This window comes from Equus caballus, chromosome 8, assembly GCF_041296265.1.
Source record: "Equus caballus isolate H_3958 breed thoroughbred chromosome 8, TB-T2T, whole genome shotgun sequence".
Taxonomy (NCBI): Eukaryota; Metazoa; Chordata; class Mammalia; order Perissodactyla; family Equidae; genus Equus; species Equus caballus.
Genome location: NC_091691.1, coordinates 61728856 through 61753136, shown reverse-complemented (window position 1 = coordinate 61753136; position 24281 = coordinate 61728856). Strand labels below are relative to the sequence as shown.

Below are 24281 nucleotides of genomic sequence, written 5' to 3'. Positions count from 1 at the left end.
GCTCCAAGGAGCATAAACTCCGTGAAAACCAGGACTACAAGTTGGCAAGTCCACATAGGACCATGGGCTAGTTGGGAAAGGCCATTAGTCCCTTTATCCCTCTCCCCACCCCACACTCCCCTCACTCTCACTCGCTCACTGGAAACAGTCTTCGTGTAAAGGATCTTACTCTGACCAGGGAGAGAGAAATCCATCCTGCTAGAACTCACGTCAATGTATAATTCCCACAGTCTGGGAAGTCTTCCTTATCTCTAACCTAAATGAAGGGAGGTTTTGTTCAGTCTATTCCCTCTAATTCTATCCTCAGAAAGATGTATTAAAGCTCACCATTGTCTTTTGTGTAAAAGCCCTCAGTGTCAAAGAAAAAATTAAATTTGCTCCTGGTCTTAGAGAGTCATCAGTGTTACAGCTGCAAGTGATATTAGAAATCATCTTCAGCAACCACTCTCCCATTTTTACCCCACCTCAACACCTGCACCTTAAAATATGAAGAAACTGAAGCCCAAAGAGGTTAGGTAACTTGCCCAAGGACACACAGTGACCTAATCAAGTTTTATTTGAGCCATATATTTTTTCCTTCATTCTTTTAATATTTCCTCGTACCATAAATAACTCTGAAGTTCTCTTGTAAGTAACAACCTCTACCCAGGTGATTGCAAACCCTGATGCACAAAGGGGCTCCCAGACATAAGGAAAGAGAGCTAACGCCTAAGGAGTGGCAATAACTATGGCCAACTAAATCTCAGACACCAGGTCTAAAGGTGGCAACCCTGCAAGATGGTGACTATCATCCCCACTTTTCAAATCAAGAAACTAAGAATCAAAGCGGCTAAATGGCTTGTCTGTGGGCTTCCAGCAGGTGAGCAACACAGTCAGATTCTGAACCCAGCTCTTTCTCCAAAGTCTACATTGGTTGTCATTAAAAGCAAGGGAGATAGGGTAGGCCCGGTGGCCTAGCAGTTAAGTTCATGTGCTCTCCTTCAGTGGCCCAGGCCTTACTGGTTCAGATCCCGGGCACACACCTACGCACTGCTTATTAAGCCATGCTGTGGCAGGCATCCCACACATAAAATAGAAGAAGTTGGACACAGATGTTAGTTCAGGGCCAATCTTCCTCGACAAAAAGAGGAGGATTGGCAACAGATGTTAGCTCAGGACTAATCTTCTTCAAAAAAACAAAGCAAAACAAAACAAAAAAACATGGCAGATATTGAAAGTGCTTTTAAAAGTTAACAGGACATTTTTTATAAAGTATTATAACACTTTATTTGTACTTAAACTTCCACATTAAACTCTTCATGTCTTCTTTATGTAGAAGTCAATCTGAACATTGTCTCTTTTAGCCTATAAGACTCTAGAAAACAGAAATCAAATTTTTTAGAAGGGTGCCATAGGCAACTATGCACTACTATATTTTATTGGTTAGAATTTGACAATGTCAAGTATAAAGGGAACATTTTTTCCAGTGTCAATATGTTCTGCTTACGTTTATCACTGAACTAATTTTACTTTTTAAACCACGGCTGGCCCAGATCCAGCCCCTAGTTTGCCTTCCTGCTATTTTTTGAAAGGTTGTTTTTATTTCCCCTGCATATTAACACCACCTTTCAGTGTCCATTTTTCCAGTTTCTCATCCAAATTAATAGGGTCACTGTGGATTCTGATCCTACTCCCTAAGGATCTAGAATCCTGATGAGTCTGTTCCGCCAAGCTTTAGAAAACGTCTCTCATTAATTGACTTATTGTAGCCAAGGCTCTTTTCGTTACATGGAACATAAATTCTCTCATGCTGGATCAAGAAAGTAAAAGAGGCTTATCCAGAGAATGTGAGCAAATCTCACACTTTCTAAGGGCAGCAAGTAAAATAGAATATTATTTTTAATGCATTATTATGTTTTATCTGTATTTATCGTCCTGCATTTAATGCCTCAATCTTCAGTATATGATAGCTCATCTGAGGGGTATCTCTTCTATATTATAAGCTTCTAGAGAGCAGAGTTGGTACTTGTTATTTGAGTTGGGTGCCAGAGTAAAACATGTGTCTCATGGGGACGGAAGATAGGAATTTGAAATGTGAGGCACAAAGGTGAGTCTTAGTCACTCTGGGAAGTCTTTTCTTCTCTCTGATCTTTTTTTCCTTTCTGTCTCTTTCTTTCATGGTGTCTCTGCACCTTCTTTACCATCTCTTATCGTTATTATCACTTCATCCTTTCTTAGCATCTTCATCTTTCTCTCTCCAAGCGGGTCTCGTTTCCTTGCAGATGGCCCAATATCGTCCTCTTCAATCCCTGAGTCTACATGAACTTAAAGCTTCAAGGCTCAGAACCAACCATCAACAACAGTCTCTTTTTCTTAATTCCAGTTCTCAGGAGGGAATCTGGTCACTGGTCACAGGATCAGCTGGTCTTGACTGAGAGCCCATCCCTGGTTTAGTTAGCCACAACGGGGAATGGATGAGGAGAGTGTCATGTATTAGGCAGGGCTGTTCCAACCAGTAGCTGTAAGCACAGTAGGTTTTCTAGAAAGGGACAAAGCAATGCAGTCAATCAAATTTATCTGGCACATCCCCCGGCCCTCACATATGCAATTTTAAAGGTGTGTGCGCACACCTAACATATTCTGATTATCCACATTAAAGCCGTAATCACATTTACCTCAACCCGACAAGGGACAATCCAAAGTCACATCACATCACACCTGGCTACTCTGTCCCAACATGATGCCTCGGAGATATTTTTCTCCAAATGAAGCCTTTTCCTCCTCTAGCTCGATCTCACAATTTTGCAACCTAGGGACTAAACAGTAAATTTAATCGTCACTTCCAAATATATCTTAACAGAGGAAAAACAGGACACAAACAAAAATTAGATAGAAGAAAAAAAGAAAACGGTCTATGAGATGACATCAGGTTAAAGCACACACATTAGCCAATAGTAGAAATTCTGCCTCATCACCCCATCTCCCCAGACACAGACTCACATCTTGTAGCATTGGGGCCCCTTACTGGCATTGGAGGTGAGATGATCACATTATGGTAAGTTATAGGACAGGTTCAGCAAACACCAACTACTTCAGCTTATTGACACTTCCTTAGCAGGCTAGTGAACTGCTTTAAGTTTGATATAAGAGAAAGACTCTGCCCACTGGGAGGATTTCCCTTCTCCATTGTCCTTCAATGAGAGGACGCTAGCAAGAATTCCTCCCTGTCTAACACAGTAGAATATTATTCTGGAGATTTGATTCCGACTTGGAAATTGCTTGAGACATGAACGTCCCTGAAGTCGTGGTCTGAGTTAAAGGCCCTTGTCTTAGCTCTTAAGTGGGGTTCCCTAAAAGCAGAGCCTGAAATGAGGCATTCCTGTTCAAAGGATTTATTGGGGGAATGCTCTCAGGAGAAGGGCAAGGGACCAAGGTGAGGGAGGTTGGTGCATAGCTCCCAGAAGAGGCCGCTCTTGTTTGTCTGAGGTCTGATAGGATGGCAACGGCATCCACTCAGTGTCTTAATGCAAACTCTCAAGCTGACCAGGGCAATAATCACATGGCACTTAATCTTGGCCTTTCCAGAAGCTGTGGGTGGGGCAAGTTTTCTAGAAGAAGTTATGGGCAGAGCAAGCAGTGAAATCTGCAAGTATATAACATAAATGAATTAATGAATATTTATTTTACATCTTTTGTATGTGTGTGTGCATAAGACTGTGGTGGAAACAAAGAAAAATAGCACAGAGTTCTGCCTTTGAAGAGGTTTTAATCAAACTGGGGAGGAAGACGCCCCCACCTAAAAAATGACAACACATGATAATGGATTAGAAGAGTGAGATGAGTGTATCAGAAAATAACTAGTTCCACAGGAGTTCAGAAGAATGATCAACGTAGTCTCAAAGGAACTGAGATGAATGCCAGGCTAAGTACAGGGGTCAGCAAATTTTCTGTAAAGGGTCAGATAGTAAATACTTTAGGCTTTGTGGGTCACGTAGTCTCTGTTGCAGCCATTCAATTTGGCCACTGTAGTGTGAAAGTAGCCAAGACAACACATAAACTAATGAGCATGGCTGGGTCCCAATAAAACTTTATTTACAAAAACAGGCAGTGAGCCAGATTTAACCCATAACTGTAGATTACCTTTATGAACTGAATGTTTCTGTCCCCCTAAAACTGATATGTTGAAGCTCTAACCTCCCAGTGTGGCTGTATTTAGAGATGGGACCTCTAAGGAAGTCATTAAGGTTAAATGAGGTCTTGATCTGATAGGATTAAGGTCCTTGTAAGAAGAGACACCAGAGAACATTCCACCTCCCCCCCAACATTACCCCACCTCGCTATTAACACTCCTACACACACACACACGCACACACACAGAGGAAAGGCCACGTCAGGACATAGTGAGAAGGTGGCCATCTACAAGCCAGGAAGTGAGCCTTCACTAGAAACTAAATTGGCCAGAATATTGACCTTGGACTTCCAGCCTCCAGTACCGTGAGAAATTACATTTCTCTTGTTTAAGCCACCCAGTCTGTGGAATTTTATCATGGCATCCCGAGCCGGCTAACACATTTACCAACTCCTGGGTAAGTGTAATTTAGATACAGAGGTAAGTAGCAGTGCATCTAGGCAGGGGCGAAGTGTGAAGAAAGGCATACTTTTGTCAAGGTCCCAGTGACCCCCTCACTGCTAAAAGCCAGCAGTCAATATTCAGTCCTCTTCGTACCTGAGCCATCAGCAGCATTTGTAGCAATTGATTTCTTCTTCTTTCTTAGTAACCTTTCTTCATTAGGCTCCTAGAGCATCACAGTTTCTTGGTTTTCCTCTTCTCTCGATGTCTCTGCTTGGCTCCCCTGTTTTCCCTCCAACTCCTTAATGTTGGAGAAACTCAGGGCTGAATCCTTGATCCTCTTGCCTTCTCTGTCTACCTACATCCACACCCTTAGTGAACTCATTCAATCTTATGGCTTTAAATGCCATTTATAAGCTAATGACTCCCAAATTTGTATCTCCAGTCCGGATTTCAAAACTATTCTCCAGACTTGTACATCTAACTGCTTACTTGGCAGCTCCATCTGAATGTTTAAGAGCTATCTCAAACACAAACGTCCAAAACTGAGCTCCTTATCGCCCCTCAAAACTTCTCTACATACAATTTTCCCCATCTCTGTTTTTCATCTTCCAGTTACTCTTCAAAAGACCCATAACCATTTACAAAACTTAAAAATACAGTAGTCTGAAGTCAGGATCTCAAAGAGGTATTTGCACTCCTATAGTCATTGTAGCATTGTTCCCAATAGCTAACACGTGGAAACAACATAAAAATCCATTGATAGGTGAATGGATAAAGAAAACTTGTTAAATACATACAATGGGATGTTATTCAGCATTAAAAAGAAGGAAATCCTGCAATATGCAACAACATGGATGAACCTGGAGAACGTTATGCTAAGTGAAATAAGCCAATCACAGAAGGACAAATACTGCATGATTCCACTTACAAGGGGTATCAAGAATAGTTGAATGCATGGAAGCAGAGAGTAGAATGGTGGTTGCCTGGGGCTGGGGGAAGGAGGAAATGGAAAGCTGCTATTCAATGGGAATAAGTTTCAGTTATACAAGACAAGTAAGTTCTCGAGATCTGCTGTACAACATTGTGCCTATATTTAGCAATACTGTATTACACACTCAAAAATCTGTTAAAACGGTAGATCTCATATTAAATGTTCTTACTATACTTTTAAAAGGTTATTAGTCCACAAAGAAAATATAAATAAATTCTACTCAAAAAGAAATCACATGAATCATACGAGCCATATTTTTCTGATCACAATGCAATAAAATTAAAAATTAACAAGCTCAATTACCTGTAAATCAGATCTAAATAATTCTTAAAGAGGAAATCAATACTGAACTGCAATTTATTTAGAAATTAACAAAATAAAAGCACTGCAGATCCAAATATGTAGGATGTGGACAAAGAGGAAAATGTATACATTTAAATGAATTCCTTAGAAAATAAAATAAGTTGAAAATAAATTAAATATTCAGTCTTAGAAGTTAGAAAGAGAATCACAAAATAACCCTAAAAAAAAGTAAAATGAAGAAATTAATAGTAAAGAGATAAATTAATGACAAAGAATATTTTTTAAAGTAAACTTGATCAAAAAAAAACAAAAGCTGGTTTTTTGAAAAGATCAGCTACATATGCCTTTTACAAATATATTCACATTATTAAAGAAAAAAGAAAGAAAATACAGAGGCTGGCCAGTGGCATATTGGTTAAGTTTGTGAATTCTGCTTTGGGGGCCCAGCGTTTGCAGGTTCAGATCCCTGGGATGGATCTAGCACTACTCGTCAAGTCACGCTGTGGCAGCGTCGCACATAAAATAGAGGAAGAGCAGCACAGATGTTAGCTCAGCAACAATCTTCCTCAAGCAAAAAGAGCAAGACAGACGTTAGCTCGGGGCCAATCTTCCTCACAAAACAAAGAAAGAAAATACAAATTAGAAAAAGAATAAGAATGAGAAAGGATAAATAGGTATAGATATAGAGAAATTTTTGAAATAACAAAAAGAAATACACAAGTATATACAAAAAATTTGAAAATTTACATAGAAGACAATTTTTAGAGAAAATACAAATGACTAACAACTCAAAAAGAACCTTAAAGCTCAATGATTCAACAACAGAGAAGAAATGTAAAAGTAGGCCAAATTTCTATTCCTGCAAAATGCATAAATCTTGGCTGGCTTTACAAGTGATTTCTACCAACTTTAAAAAACCTGTAATTCCCATATTATTTAAATTGTTCCAAAGCATAGAAAAGTATGGAAAGTTTTCCAACCTCACTCCCTGAGGACAGCATAATTCTGATGCCAATTCCAGGTGAAGAGAATCCCAAACAATTCTATTGGTCAAAACAACTTATGAAAATCCTAAATATAACTTTAACAAATTAAGTTCTAGAGTGTATTAAACAGTACTATATATGATTTAACTATGTTTAACTAAGGAATAGAAAAATGATTTAATATTAGGAAGTGTATTCATGTAATTCACCACAATAACATATTACAAATGAAATAACATAAAATGATCTTGCTAAATTCCAAAAGCACTTTGTAAATGAAGCACTTATTTCTGATTAAAACTTACAGTATGCTAGAAATAGAAGCAACTTACTAAAATTGACAAAGATTATAATATAGAAATATATCACAGATGTCTCACTTAAAAGTGAAATATTGGAAGCATTCACATTAAAATTATGAGCTGAACGGTGGTGCCTGCTAGCAATACTTCTATTTCACGTTATTTGCTGCACCCCCATCGTCCAATATTTATTCATGGGAAGACAATAGGATCATTATGCAGATGATATAATTATCTATCTAAAAATATCTAAAATAATTAACTGAACGACTATTAAAACTAATAAATGTAATTTAATAATGCACTAGATTTAAGACATAAACCCATAGCTTTCCTATACAAAGGCAATAATCAATTAGAAACAGGAACAGAAAAAAAAATCTGGTCACAATAGCATACGAAGCAGCAATATGCCTGGAAATTATCTTTAAAAGCATTCAAGAAGTACAGACAGGAAATAATACTTTACTGAAGGGCATTTTAAAAAGGAACTGAGTAAATAGAGTAGCATGCCGTCATCCTGAGTGAAAAATTTCCGTACTCTAATGATACCAACTTCCTTAAAGCAATTCATAAAGTCAGCATAATCCCAATTAAAATCCCATTGAGATTTATTTGTGGTATCTGACAGAATTATACTTTTTCTGTAAAAGAAAATGTACAATAAGAGCCAAGATATTTTGGAAAAAGAGTAATTAAGTCAAATTTGACCTACTAGTTATCAAAGCTTACTATTAAAAAAATATTATAAAGTTATAGTACTTCAAACAGTGTGATATTGAGGCAGGTACAGAAAACAAATAAATGAACCAGAATAGAGATCCAGAAACAGAGCCATATATATGAAAATTTAGTCTATGATAAAGATGGCATTTCAAAATAATGGGAAATAATAGAATACTCAAGTGGTGTGGAGACAACTAGCTACTCATTTGGAAAAGTTGAATGTCACACCAGCCATAAAAATATCCTTCCAAAAATATTAAAAATCTAAAAATTGTTTAAATTATAAAACATCCCTGTGGTAAAGAATAAACTTTACCCAAAATGAAGTCTGGTCTTTGTTCCAGCTCTTGGAGAGAATGGAGGTAACCACTTGGGATTTTTCCAGTGCTTGTAGTATCCTTGTTGTTCATGAGGGGCCCCTCACACCACACCTAATTTGTGTTAACAAGTGATTCATGGTGGATGGTTTGCACTAAGGAGATAACTCAAGATGGGGACTGGCCACACCAGAAGGACCAACCATGTGATTAAAGGATTGATGCTTTGAGACACAGCCTGATCCCTCAAAGCGGAAGGGGTTGGAAATTGAGTTCAACCACTTGGCCCATATTCAATCAATCATGCCTACATGAGGAAACCCCAGTAGAAACTTTCCATGTAGAAGCTTGGGTGAACTCCCCTGGTTAGCAATAACAAGAGAGTTGGCACACATCATAGCTGAAAAGAGGTAACACCATCCAGGACTCCACACGGAGAAGATGACTGAAAGCTTTGCATTAGGACCCCTTCCAGACTCCACCTATGCAGTTCTTGTTTCGGCCGGTCCTGATTTGCATCCTTTGGCTATAATAAAACTGGAATCATAAGGATAGCTCTTTCAGTGAGTTGGGTGAGTCTTTCTAGTGAATTATCAAACCTGGAACCTCTGAATTTGTGGCCAGTTGGTCAGAAGTGAGGGTGGCCCTGGAGACCCCCAAACTTGCAGCTAGCACCTAAAGTGACGGCAGTCTTGGAGGACTGTGCCCTAAACTTTGAGTTTGACAGCCTTATTACAGCGTACAAAAAGAAATAGCGTAGGATATTTCAATAATCTTGGGATACGCAAGGCCTTCCTAATACAACTCAAAATACAGAAGCTATAAAGAAAAAGATGGACAGATTTAATCATACAACAACATAAACTTTCTGTACAAAATAAAAAAGGATACCATAAAGCAAAGTTACAAGATAAGTGACAGTTTGTGAGAAATATTTGAAACCATTTATAGACAAAGGAATATTATTTTTAATATGAAAAGTTTCCTTAAATGAACAGAAAAATGACAATTCAATTTTTTAACTGGGTAAAGCATATGAACTGGCTATTCATAGAACTACAAATATCCAACAAACACAAAAAGAGAGAACCTCACTCATAATCCACAAATGTAGATTAAACAATGAAATATCACTTTTCACCCTTCAGAGTGGCAAAAAATAAATATCCAGTATTGGCAAGGGTATGGTCATAGCAAGAACCTCCTAAATTACTCATAGGAAGATACTTTACTACGATATTTTTGCTCTTGCAATTTGACAATACCAAAATTTTAAATATGGATAGCTTCTGAATTCTAGAAGTCTATGCTATAAAATCACTCATACATGTGCACCAAGATGTAGGTCCAGCCATGTTACTGCAGCAGTTTCTGCTCTGGCAAAACCTGGAAATAATCTATATGCACCTGTCAGGCATTGTTTAAAAAAAATAATGGGTTACATCCACACATACTGATAAAGAAAGATCTCTAAGACATATTTTGAAAAAAAAGTTTAAAAAGACAAGTCACAATACAATATGTTTAAACATACTTTTATATATAAGTTATATTCTACACATATAATGTAGGGAAGGCCATATAAAGATACCTCTGAAACTGGTAATCACTGCGTGCCGGGTACTATAGATTGGCTTTCTCAACTGCCCTCCCAGCCTCCTTCTAGGTGCACAGGTTAGAGGGCTAAAAACCACTAGATTTCTGGGTGTGAATGAGGCTTAGCCTGTTAGAAGGACTTACACAAGATTTGGGAGGGCAAGAGAAGCACAGGGAGTTTCCCCGCCCGTCTTGGTTGTTGCTTTTGGCAAGCAAGGTTGTAGTAACAGTTTTTCTGTAGGGCCATTCCAGCTTCCTGGTGTTGACATGGAGTTGTGGTGGCAGCTGGCTCAGTAGTGGATTCTTGATTCCGGCTTTCTGATCCATGACTCACAGCCACAGGTGCCCACTTCCCAGCTTCTTGGGTGTCAAGAGGCCATTACAACAGTGACCATGGTGGCAACAGTAACTTCTTGAACTTGGGTCACACCAAGAGGGACGAATTGAACTCATATGTCCCGTGGCAGCCTCAAAAGCAGCAGCTCTCCTATGGGTCAGTTCTATATCATTCTGGGGTCCCAGCCTATAGCCTATACCTCTTTTAATGATTTTGTAAGCCCTTAAACCCCTGTGTTAAATTTCTTCATGTTTAAAATACCTAGAGAGGTTTCTATTTCCTGCACTTATTAGGTGAGAATAGTGGGGTTGGGGCAGTGGCCCAAGAATCTGCACACCAGGAGATTCTCAGATACATGTTTCAGCTAAATTCCCTTTTGAGAAGCAATGCTTTAGGAAGGGAGTACTTGTCTCAGGTCACCCAAATAGTATCTGTAATAAAGTTGGGCTGTCTTTTCTTAAATGCCTCAAGACTTGGGGTGCCACCTAGAGGCTTGGCAACAGAGATGTCCCTGCTAGGTAATAGGCCTCTAATTAGCTACATTAGAGTTTATTGAGTTTATGAGGCAGATGTCAACCTAGAATGACTTAAACTACTTTGTTGAAAAGAATACAATAACCTGTCACCTAGGTGCTTCATCCAAGATGTGAAGGGACTGGATTCAAGATGTATTTAGCAAGATACTGATGGACTTAAAGAGTGTTTACACAAAATGGATGAGAAGGATCGGGGAGGAGTATAGTTAAGGTTTCCATCTTGGAAGGATGGATTCAGGAAAGGAGCAGATTTGAAAAGGAAAGTAATTAATGTGGCTTGGGAAATCATGAATTGGAAGTGTTAGAGATCCAGCAAGGCTAGAAGGCAAAGATCAGTAACAAAAAAGAAGAGGAAATCATTGCAATCTCAGATGCAAGAAATCATTACTGAGATAACATAAAACCTGGTTTGAAAATTAATTCTACTATGTTTTAATTGTGTAATCTGTCTGAGCCTTATCTTCCTCGTGTAAAATGGAAATAATATCCACTTCTCAGGAGGTTGAAAGAACAATATGAGGCCCCACATGGAAAGTAGCTACACAGTGCTTGCCACATGGGGTAAACCCTAAATAAACGCTAGTTTCTTTGCTTCCTCCTACTGGCGCTTGCTGCCTGAGATTTTACAACCAACCTATATGGCCGTAGGAGAAGAAGGACCAAGTGTTGCTTGACACATCTATACTACGCTATATGTGGAAAGTACATTGTAATGGTGAAGAGAAAGACTTACAGCCCAGGCATTTAATCACAAAGACTAGGGCAACCTCACTTACGAGGTCTTTACGTTCTCATAAATATACCATATCTTTAACACAGCTGTACAGATTCAATTTGTTCTGGAGGAAGTAAAGTAGATCATGATCACGTATTCTTATATGCAAGGAGAGAGAAGAATGCTGACTTTACCAGTACGCCACCCTCTCTTCCGGCACATCAATCGGCGTTTCTATATTCCCGTGTATGAGCCCTTAATTATTGTAATTAGCTAATTGAGTAAGTATTGTATTGACTGTCTACCGGGAATAGATTCTTTAGGGGAGAAATATTCACCATTGACTGATATTTCAAATTTTCATTATATGTTACATAATACTTGGGTTCCTATTAAGAAACAAGTTTCAGATGCTGATTTCTGAATAGTAATCAATGTCAGTTTATGATGCTTACGGGTATTTTTTTTGAGAACATCGAAGATTTTATCCGAAATCAGTGAGCTGTCTTGGTGTTTCTTACTTTCTACTTTTCCTGACCAGTTATGAAAATTGCTTGAAATGTCATATAAAGGCAAAGAATTCAGGCATGCAACAGATATTGACATGTATACTTTCCACTAACATTTGCTGACCTTTTAGGTCAGTATGTTTTAAAGTTTACTTAGCAAATCAATATAATTTATTTCAGTTTAGTTTTAAATTGTTTTAAATTGCCAGAATTTTTCCTTTTTTATGAATGCAAAACTACTGCCAGAGTATATTTATATATGTTAAAAACATAGTTCCTTTGGGAATTAGAAGTATCCTGCATTATTATGATTTTTTCCCAAAATAATAGAACCATATTTAAAATGACCCTTTGTCTTTTGCCTCTTCACCTCATGTGCCCTTATTTCCTTTAAAGAGCTATAATGTCTAGAAAGCTGTACAAACAATTAAGCTAAATCATTTTGTAAGCGATTCTACGAAATGCAAGAGTGATTTTTTTCTTAAAGTCCAAATGTGTAACTCAGCTTACATGAGCATATAAGCATATTTTGCTTAAATTACATTTCCATCTGACAATATTAATTTCATCAAGGAAGCTTAGTATAAAATTAATTATAGCTATCATTTATGTTATTTCATCTTCCCCTTCCATTGAAGCTTCAATGAGAATTCATCAACTGAAGGGCACAATTCACATTTTAACAACAATAATAAAGAAAATAATCAAAACTACTTTTTTCCCCTCCTACTAGAATTCCGTGACTAAAGACTCCTCTCTTAATGTCATCTGAAATGTAATAATACATTTTGAGGATCAGGAGAAACGCTTCCAATAGATATAATGGGAGCACATCTAGTCATATTCTCCTGCTGACAAAGAACATTTCAGTTTCATTGACTTTGGTGAATAACCTCCTGTGATTGCTTGAGAAACTAGTTCCAAGAAAGAATCTGAACAAGCATTCAAATGCCATACCGTTCAGCATAAAGACAAGGATATCTGCTTTTATTCACTCACCAATTCCAGAACACTAAGATTTATAAAGAAAATCACCTCCACCCTTCAGAAATCTTCTCCCCAGCCCAGCTCCCCATGAGAGCTCACTGCTGGCAATGGACTAAAGTCGGACCAAACCCCTCTAGGTATTGGATGCAGGGTTTTCTCCAGGAAGCAACAGCAAGGCAGGCAATAATGTTACGTACCTCAGATAGGCAACTAAGGTGAGAGAATCCTTGGAAAAGACAAATTTGCTGAGGTGTACACAGACATGGAGAGTTGTAAGGAAATCAAATTCCATATCCTAAACTTCCATCTGTGTTTTGTTCTAAAGCTGACTTGCTTGAGCGCCTGGGGAAGGTTATGCTGGTTCTCCTTTCCTGGCCTCCCCATTCACAGTGACCCTGCATTGCAGGGTTCCCACATCAGGAATAAAAGTTTTACCTCTAACCCATTGTGAATTGAACTATGGTGTAAAAACTTCCAGACTGCCAAAGAACAGGAAAATTCCTACACGTTGGTGTAGGCGAGGCTGCCTTTGATCATGACATTCATTATATGGTAGAATGGGGAGTCAGAAGTGAAGCCAATTTTCTTTTAAGTCTCACTTCTTCTGCCCTCTAATTAGTGTCAAAGGATCTAGCACTTCTGAGGGAGGTCATGGGAAAGCAAAGCAAAGAACGTGGGTAAAAATTGAAAGAATGTCACCTTATTCCACCTGGGTGACAACACATGACAAGATTCCTAGGCCTCACCTATGTTTCTTAGATTAGCAATTATTTGCAAAACAAAATAAAACAACAAATATGCTGGGAGACCAATTTGCTACAAATCCAGCCTCTCTGTATTTTCACCTTTCTGAGTAATAACAGCATTTGGTGCCAAGATGTCAACCAGACACTTCTTGTGCCCCATCGCCCATCCTCTAGGCCCACTTGTGCACTCTCGCCAATGAGCTGCACACACTGGTGTAACCTCAGCGACACCTCATATCTCTCACTTTCTGTCCCAGGGCCTCTCCTTTGCTTCCATGTGGGACACCCACCTTTGACACATGCACAAACCTGGAAGGGAGATAGATAGTTAATATTCCATGATGTGACCCTTGACCAATAGGAACAAGAGCCAGAGATAAACTCTCCTCTAATATATCCTCTGGGTGGACAATTTTGAGGCATATTTCACACGACTCCTCAAAGGGTCCTTAGCAGGATTGAGCTGCAGTTGCCCACGGTGGTGACCCAGCTCCACAACAGACCCTTGGACTGGCTTTTCCTCCTTCCCTCTTTCAACGCTTCGTATCTCCCACTTCTATCCCTTGGGGTCACTTCTCAAAATAAGCCACCTGCATGCAAGCTCCTGTCTCAGGCTCTGCTGCTGAAGGGAACCCAGGCCAGAGGGTCTCAGTTGCATATTTTGAAGGATTCCAGAAGAGGCCAAAATTCCCATGATTATTTCTATAAAATGACAGTATATCTTTGAGTAAATATGGGATATATGGGTGATAGGTAAGTTAATGTCTTATATTTTCCTATATAATTCACCCAGGTACAAGAAACATTTTTATTAAACTTTGCCAAAACATTAGATACTGTAAATACTCGGGCACAAAGTTCATTTTTAACTTGGCCCAAACCTCCCACTTGCCTGCCTTTGACTATGTTCATTTATTCCGTGTGCTTTGGGTCTGAAGATCAAAATAAACAGGTTATGTTATAGATTTCTACCATAAATCATGCACTTAACAATAATATTTCATTCATCTCTTAACTTGATGCATCTTATAATTTAATACATCATTTATATGCCCTACAATTAATAGTGGCCAAGCAGTTTTTTGGGTCAATTTTTACAAAAATATAAAGGTGCAGTCTAAAAGCCAGACCATCTCCTTATATGCAGATGTGAGACGAAATGTTTCTGAAATGAATTCTAGGATACAATATCTTAAATTCTAGAAAACCAGCTTCACTGAATTAGGATTGGTTCATCTTTTAAAGATTTAAATCTGTTCCAATTCTGTCAAATATATAGTTATAAAAAATCATTTTTCATCATGAAATAAAATTAAAATTCATTTATATATAATAATACTCAAGTACCACAACTTTTAAAGAATTTTTGATGACTTCCTAGATAATTTAAATTTGGTATTCGTATATAGATCTGTGTCCAGAAATGACGGATAAATTCCTAAAGTACAAAAGTCCAATTTTACGGGGTTATTTTTTACCCCAGTTTCATGTAACCTTAGCTCCAGAAACAAGGGACCTGTAAGTTAAAGATTAATAGGAATAATAGCTGATCTACTAGAGTCTTTTTTTTTTTTAAGATTTTCTTTTCCCTTTTTCTCCCCAAAGCCCTACAGTACATAGTTGTATATTTTTAATTGTGGGTCCTTCTAGTTGTGGCATGCAGGACTGCCTCAGCATGGCCTGATGAGCAGTGCCACGTCTGTGTCCAGGATCTGAATCGGGAAAACCTTGGGCCACCGAAGCAGAGCACGCTAACTTAACCACTCAGCCATGGGGCCGGCCCCTATTAGAGTCTTTTTAATACACTTCCAGATATTGAGAAATTAAGTGATTTTAATGGTTAGGTAACAAATCTGTTTGCAAATCAGATGTTTTCCGATTTTTGCCTTATACAAAACTAAGTGGTCATTATGAAATTATCGGCTGCTAAATAATTAAAAATATTTTTGTTATAGATTACTATATTCTTTTCACATGCAACTTAGAAGAACTTCAAATAATTAAGTGATATTCCTACATCAAGACTCCTTCCATTCCCACCAACTTTTGTCATCCAGTTTTCTGAGTACCTACGCCTAGGTTAAGACAGAAAGGAAGGCAGGGAGGGGGAGGGAGTAAAAAGGTGAGAAGAGAGGGAAGAGGAGGAGAGGGGAGAGAAAGAGAGAGAGAAATTTGAAGTTGAACTCTGTCACGTTCTAATGATAAATAATATTCATCTGTAGATTCATAAACTGGTTGAGGAAAAAGCCAGCTCCATCCATCTCAATAACAGATGCATTTTCAACAGACTTTACATTTTATATTTAATAATTATCAAATTTTATAATACATTTATATGCTTTTGTTCAATTTAATCCAACTAATAATTTTATAGATAATTTAGTGCATGAAAAATTGTTAGCACTTATAGACTTATCACCAAGTGTAATGAAAACACTTTAAATTTATGGGGATACTTTTATTGTCACAGTACAGTGCATCCAGGAAGCGATTTTAGAGTTCTAGGCATGAGATAATCAGGTCTCACACTGGCGTGGCTTTAGACTTAGAAGGGAAGAAACGAAGCTCAGACATTTCTGAAAAGAACCTGAAAGCACAATGACTTCAAGATGTGAGAGATGAGATCGAAGAAGATATTAAGAAGACTCAGAAATGGAAGTCTGGGTACCTGGGAGAATAGTGATTTTGGTGACCTGATTATAATTAAGTCATTGCTTTTAGGAGGCTAATCTTGTAAGGAAAGTCAAGACTACTGTGTTCCACACAGTCTTGAAGCTGTGGGAGATGGGACAGGAGGGAGCTGTGAGGCAGGGAGGTGAGGCAGGCACGGATGAGCTTCATATCACCCTGTGATGTTTTACGTTCTTTCTCCAAACACTTAAGCAACAAACCAGGCTGGCAGCTAGGCTCCATCTACACATCATAGTCATCTCTACATTTGGATGATTAGTGGCTGTTGATGTCATTTTAAGTGGAAAGGTCATAATGATTTTATTCTTGCCTTTCACAACACTCATTGATTAAAAGCTTCAGCGTCAGCTGTGCCCAGTTTTCTCAGGAATCCTGCAGCTTCACTGTTCTGAAGAGAAGGTGCCAATTTTGCTAAATTTGTACGGCTATTTTGAGTAAAGCCCCTCTCCAAGAGTTAAAAGCTAAGTCACAAGCACTTCCCTGCTTTTGAAGTGACTCATTCTTCAACTCCAGGCCTGAGGGGTTGATGCATTTTACAAAATTTAACGCTTTTCAAAATGTATTTTTTAATAGATACGTACATGTCTCTGGTTAATGATATACCACGTGATTCAAGTTTGTGATGCATTTTTTTTCTTCTCCCCAGGGAAGTCTGCTTACAACCAACTTCTAAAAGTTGTTTTATGGTCAAACAATTGTTTTAAGTGACACGACAGCATTTTGATTTCACTTTGAAAAGATATACTAAAATTAAAATACTAAGATGGGCTGGTACAACAGTTTCACGTTGTTGCTATTATTGTTGTTTTTAACAAAACTACACCTTGTGGAACACGTACTGGTCCATATTTTTCATCTGCTTTTAATAGTCAACTTTTCCACATTGCAAGTTCTACTTCATAAATCTGTCTGCTTGATGTAGGTTAATGTTCCAGCCATAATTTTTTACTGGCTTTGTTGCATAAATCGCTTAATATTGACCAATGAAATTGTGCTAACCTCTGCCTCTACCAAACTCCAAATCTTACAGTTCTTTAAGCAGATGGCAAGTAGACAGAGATCATTTTGCTTCTTTTTTATTTCAAGTTCAAAAAAAGTCTCAATTTTTCATCCTTTGTTATTGTTGTCTCAAATGTTTTCTTTTTCTTTCACATTCCCTCTGATCATGCTTTGCTTTGGCATATTTAGTCCATTTAATTAGTTTAATTAATTGTACCTCCACCTATATTTCTTCTAACATCTCGTGTAACTTCATTCCTCTCCAATTACCACATATATTTTCATCTATCATTTATCTCCCTCAACAAGAGGAGAAGGAGAGGGGGAGAGAGGGAGGAGGAGGGGGAGAAGGAGGGGGGAGAAGGAGGGGGGAGAAGGAGGGGGGAGAAGGGGAGAGGGGAAGGAGGGGGGAAACCATCTACAGTGAACACTGACAGTTCTGCATTCCTCTCCATCCTTGGGCCACTCAGCGGCCCGTTCAGATGTATGTCCTTCAAATCAATTGTGCCTTATTTAGCCAAAGGCCTTTACTGATGACATCCATCCATACACATATTTCTCTCTTTCTTATTGTTACAGAAGTGAATTATGCCTCCCTATGCATTAGACTAGAACTAATAGAAAGGTGATATTAAAAATTATTACTTTTACCCTAAGCAAGTCCATCTTTCAAGGGATCTAGAGTAGGCTGAAGTCCTATATATAAAGAATAAAGCTTTGCATGGCTTTGCCGATACTACAAAATGGTTTCTTGGGTTTTCAGAATTATTTTAGGAATGTGGAAGCTTTCCTAAATAGCTGCAATATCTGATACGCCATTGTTTATATACACAGCTGACTTAAATACTGTTTTTAAAAACCATGACTTCGAAAGCAACTTCCATAGAAATTATTCAAAATGATAATCTGAATTTTACATTTGACAAAGAAAAAAATCTTTGACCTTTTAATTTACATTATATCTCTAATATCCTTAAAGTTAATTTTAATTATAGAATTTTAAATTTGCTCTAATACATCATTTTAACAGTGACAATTTTTGAGAAGATTAAATTTATTCTCTATTTCCGTGCTTTTTTTTACACTAAGAATCATAGCATCTTAAACACTCTTGCTAACTCATTCTATTTTTCTCTTTGGGGATCAGGAGAATTGATTTGTCTGAGAGCCAAGGACATTCAGTAGAGCTGGTGGATTTTCAATGATGCACACACAAAGGCCAATCTAGACAAAATTACGAAATATTCAAACTTTGTCTCTATTGCTTTAGCCTCCCAGTTTTGAACATTTCTTCTGACTTTAAAATGGTCCCTCTTTCCCCTGTCGTATGCCCACTAATTTCATGCTTGCTCCCTGTTATAGCTGTCTCATGGAAGAATATTTGAGACTAATTTACATTAGAGTGTAATTGATTGTTTTCAAGGTCATAGGCCTGGGGACATGGGAGTGGGGGTAGCGGCTGTTTCAGTTGAACTGAAAGTTAATCTTTAAGCCAAAAGACTGAATTTTCTACATAAGAATTTCAGGTGTGCATGTGGAAAAAGATGTTCAATGTAGAGGACTTCCCCATCCTTAAAGTCAACCTACATTGTCTAGCCCATTAGCCATGGCACAAGCTAGTCCACCCTGCGTGGGATGCTGCCGCTTCTCAGGAAGATCTCAGCCGGCATACTTTGTGCCTTCTGATAAAACTGCTGGCATTAGCTGTCACTTGAAAACCTGGAATCACGAAGGAACTACTCATGAGGTTTTCTTTTCTTCTTATCATTTATTTGTTTACTTAAAAAAAATTTTATTGACCACCTACTATGTGCCTGGATGGATACTCAGTGCTATGAATATAACCGTGAACAAGAAGTAGCCCTGGGCCTCAAAGAAGATAAATCTAATGTGAAAGATGAGAAAATGAGCAGCTAAATTTGCCATACAATAAGATAAAGGCTTTGCAGAGGGGCCAGTAAATATCCTCCAGAAGCACAGAAGAGCACCTAACCTGGCTTTGGGACATCAAGGAGGGCTTCCCGGAGGTGATGGCTCAGCTGAGTGCCAACAGACCAATCAGGGCTAGCCAGGTAAAAAGGAGGAAGGAGAATATACTGAGAAGAGTGGTGAGCAAGGCTGTGAGGTTGAAAGTGATCACGTTTCCCTAGGAGAACTACTTCCAAAACAGAGAATGAACCGGGGAGCAAAAGAAGGGAACTGGGAGGGAAATTAAGGCCCAGGTGTTGAAGGACTTTGTAAGCCACTGTAAGGAATTTAAACTTAACCCTGAGGCAATGGGACACAGTTAGAGGGTTTTCAAGAGAAAATTACATGATCAAATACATATTCTAGCAAGTCCATTTTTGCAACAGTGTGGAGATTAGATTAAAGATGAGCAAAACTGGAGTGAGGGAGGCCAGTTGGAAGGCCGCTGCAGTAATGCAGGTCAGGGATCCCGAAGGTCTGAGCTAAGGTAAGACAGCTGAGGGCGATGAGTGAATGGTTACAAGCGTTATCAGGTAGCCGATCCATAGGAGTTGGCAACTGAGCGGATGAGGCGGCAATCAGGAAGACAAGAGCCAACAATTACAAAGGAATGAAGGATGTATCACCCCTTGATATGAGAATCCAGGAGAACAAATAGTTTTTGGAGGGGCACAATGAGTTCAGTTTGGGTCACGTTATGTTTGAGATTCTTAAAGAAAGGCTAATGCATACTGCTCATGTACTACCCAACACCAAGGGGTGCAATTGCATGGACTACGATGACAACGACCTCCCAGGGAAGGGGAGTGTTCAAACTGTTCAAACGTATATGGTGGCCCTGGTTGGGGCTCAGGAGAGAGACTCCCATTGGAGATGAAGACTTCAGGGTCATCAGCATGCAGAGAGTATTCGAAGCTCAGGAGCAAATAAATCCCCCCACCACCAAAAAGATGTGTGTAGAAAAGGAGGATCAAGAACCCAAAGAAACCCTGATATTTACTAACCAGGCAAAAGAACAGAAACCCGCAAAAGAAATCTAGAAAGAGGAACCAATAAAAACAGAGAAACCAAGAATGGTCACAAACTAGGGAAGAGGCACTTGCAGTTTAGGTAAATTGCCACCAGGTGGAGTGTGGTCTCGTCTCAGAGTTTGAAATTCCTGCAAGTGTATTGAGCTGGCAAATTAGCTATATATAGGTCATTTGGTTCACAACTGCTTGCAGACCTGTAGACAGCGGAGGAACAGGAGTTCCATGGCATAATGTAGAGAAGAAAGCATTGATAGAGAAGAAAGGAAACTAGGTTCTGGTCCCATCTTTATGACTCTCTAGCAAGAAGACCTCAGGCAAAAGTTTGTCTCCTTGTCTTCAGTTTCTACGTGTTCAATATAAGGAAGTTAGGCTAGGTGTTTTAAATCCCTTCCAATTTTAATATTATAACAAAAACAAATAACAATAAGAAACAAGTATGCAGCACGTATCTGGGCCTGATACTTGGGTGGGTGCTGGAGATACAGAAAAAGGGATAGAACAAAGTCTGTTGCTGTACCTGGGGACCTAACACTCTAGCAGGTTAGACGTACTTGTAAACTACTAGTCCTAGCAATGTGGCAAGTGCTGTAATGGATGGACACACTGCTACAGAAGCACAAAGAAGAAGCTAACTGCTTTCCAGTCTTCATGAAGGAGGTGACCCCCAGATGAACTTAATAGCATAAGTAGTAGTCTTCAAGAGATTGTGGGGAAAGGAATCATATGCAGAAGATATAGAATGTGCGAAGGTCGGGAGGTATATGAGAGCACTGAGTTTGCAGTTCAATATGGCCAGAACATAAATGCACGGAGAGAATTAAGGCAACTGGAAAAGTGAACACAGATCAGAGAAGTTGCTACAGGTCTTATTTATTATAGCAACGTGCTTGAAGCTTATTTAGTTAAACATTTCTTTAGAGATTGCTATGTAGCATGTGTTGTTTTAAGTGTATAGTGAATACTAACTCATTTAATCCTTGCAAAAATCTTATGCAATAAATGCTACCATCACCTCCCATTTTACAACAAGGAAACTGACACAGAGATTAAGTAACTAACTGGTTCTGGCATAAATGTAAGCTTCTCAAGGATGGAGCAGGGCTTTCCACCGAGGTGTTCTGGCTCCCAAGTTCCTGCTCTTACCCGTAACATCTTATGCTGTAGGAGGGGTGGGCCAATTAAAGGAGTTTCTACTGGGAATAATGACTTCAAATGTGCATTTGAGAAAGTTCCTCTGCTAAAGGTGAATAGGCTGAATTGGAGGGGGTGACATTGGAGCAAGGAGTGCTGGTGCAGTATTTCAGGTAAAACGTGACATGTGCTCAGACTAAACAGTGGGAATTTTGAAAAGGGAGAGACTTAAGAGCTGTTTAGCAAGTGTCCTTTCTAGGCTTGGCGACCAGTTAAATGTGAAAGTAAAAGGGTAAGGAAAATCTAAAAGGCTGCCCAGATTTCTGCCTTGGAGAACTGAGGGAATGATAGCAATTTTAACTGAAATGAGAATAGAGGGATTTTGAGCTTGTTGAGTAAGAAATGTAATAGGCCATTGGAAGGGTCGGCCCGATGGCTGAGTGGTTAAGTTTGCCCACTCTGCTTCAGCGGCCCCAGGTTTTGCCAGTTCAGATCCTGGGCTCAGACATGGCACTCCTCATCAGGCCATGCTGAGGCGGCATCCCACATGCCACAACTGAAATATACAACTACGTACTGGGGGGATTTGGGAGAAAAAGCAGGAAAAAAAAAAGAAGTGTAATAGGCCATTGGAAACAACTTGGGAGGAAAGTCAGGATATCTATTTGGGAATTATTAAAGTAGACAGTGGTTGAAGCAATGGGAATTAGTAAGGTCTTCAGGAAACAGTGGGCAGAAAGAGAAAAGAGCTAAAATCAGAACCTGAGTGCTGAACAAGAAAAAAACATTGAAGATGAGGGGTCTCTGAGGTAGAAGGAAGGGCAAATAAGAGTGGGATCACTTGTTAATTATTTAACATTTTCCCTTGTTTCCAAGAGATTATTTAGAGTTCTGGGCTAGAATAGAGGTTTAAAAGTGTGACATTACATGTCTATAACTAGCTTGTAAGTTCTTTGCAGGCAGGAATCATACACAATTCATTTGTATATCTCCATGCCTGGAATAAAACAGTTCCTCAGTAAATACTTGGTAAATAAATCTTAATTTGTAGACTTTGATGTTCTCATAGACTTAACTTTCTCCTATTTCTCTTGTGTACACAGACCACCTTGGCAAAAGATCGCATCCAGTTTTCCAAAACGGAATACCAACAGTATCTCGATCTGGAATGTTAAAATATTTATTTTTAAATGCTCCCCAAATGAACACATTATCTACGGGTCTAAATTCTAGATCACATCCTAAAAAATCATAAAGCCTCTCACTACCCTTTCTTATGCACAATTCAGACAGTAGGCATTGGGAAGAGCTTTTTCCCTGGGGTCAGGCAAACCTGATTTTAACCCACAGGTCCAGCGGGCCTAGCTCTCCGACCTTGGGCAAGTCACTGAATCTTGCTATGCCTCAGTTTCTTCATCCAAAAAACGAAGGGCTGCTGGGAGGATGAAATACACAGAGCCCCCGCAGTGGCTGCTGTTGTAAAGTAGATGCTCAGGAAATATTAGATCTTTGACCGCACTGCAACAGCGAGAATCCTTTTCATTATAAGAATTTGCATTTGCAAGAAGGGCTCTCCAGAAGGTCAAAGCTTCCTCGGAGCCTGCAGAGTCGCAACATCATCAAGGGCCACCAGGTGGTGATGGTGCCTCTTAGGGGACCCCAGGTCAGGGGTTCTTCACATCAGGGTAGATAATTAACTTCTCAGTGCTAAGCACCGAGTTCTGTTTCCAGTATGCTTCTTTCCATAATATCATAATCTTACGAAAATAACATGAACCCCTCCACATGTGCATATTAACAATAATAAAAATCTCTATATTATTTGAAACAAGACTTAATGAAAAAGATCCACTTAGGTACACATCACATAACTTCCTGATTCCCTTAAACTGTTTTTAATTATTTCTTAGCTTAACCTAACCTTGGTTTTAATTCCCTCACATTAATTTCAATGCATTCTTAGGTTGGCAGGAGGCTAATAGCCTCCGGACTGTGCTTAACCTTAGAATTTGGCAAAGCGCTTCATGGAAAAAGCCCTCGGTCCTTTTCACCTGCTAGGGGATTAAATCCCCTAATTAAAAGGCTTAAGCAAGCCACTTCAGCCAGTACTTACCAGAAAATCTTGGCCTCTACGTGCCATCTCAGAGTTTGGCCCCCTTCCTGCTGCCTGTCTTTGTCCACGTTGAAAGAGAAAATACTCACCGGATTCCCTGAGCCCTGTGACCCTTGACTTCTGATCAAAACTCAGTTACTAGAGTTACCCTGGCTCCTGCACAGGCAGCTGGTTCTCCATGCTGGCTACCGACGCCACTCTGCAAGATGGCTCGGCTTCCCCAGGAACGCTCCATGGGGTCCGGTCTGAGGTGCTTTGTGTTACTCAGTTCCGGGCATCCTGGGCCCATTGAAGCCCTCTGCTGATAGTCATCAAACATGGTCTTTTCTTCCTCTCAAACTTTTAAACAATTTTGAATGCTAAAAGCAAATGATGTTTTAAAAAGAAATTTTTAAAGACATTGTTTTTAGGGCAGTGAAACTACTCTGTATGATGCCATAATGGTGCATACATGTCATTATACGTTTGTCCAACCCATAGAATGCACAACATCAGGAGTGAAGCCTAGAATAAACTGTGGACCCTGGAGGATGATGACGTGTTGATACAGGTTCGTCGACTGTAACAAATGCGCCTCTCTTGGAGAGGATGATGGTAGTGGGGGAGGTTGTGCATGTGTGGCGACAGCGGGTATATGGAAACTCTCTGTAATTTTTGCTCAATTTTACTGTGAATCTAAAACTGCTCTAAAAAGTAGAGTCTATTTTTTTTGAAGATTTTTTTAATTTTTTCCTTTTTCTCCCCA

The 24281-nt window shown here is 39.1% G+C and overlaps 1 long non-coding RNA gene across 2 annotated transcripts; it reads right to left on the bottom strand.

The window, feature by feature from the left end:
• Positions 1-1240: 1240 nt before the first annotated feature.
• On the bottom strand, positions 1241-23635 carry LOC138925391 (uncharacterized). 2 transcript variants are annotated; one of them, XR_011441472.1, is made up of 4 exons: positions 23537-23635; positions 4706-4850; positions 2655-2795; positions 1241-2518 (listed from the first exon to the last, which is right to left on the bottom strand). It is a non-coding gene; the product is annotated as an uncharacterized lncRNA (long non-coding RNA). The 2 variants fall into 2 exon arrangements; XR_011441473.1 differs by lacking the exon at positions 23537-23635 and adding an exon at positions 13055-13323.
• Between the last annotated feature and the right edge of the window lie 646 nt (positions 23636-24281).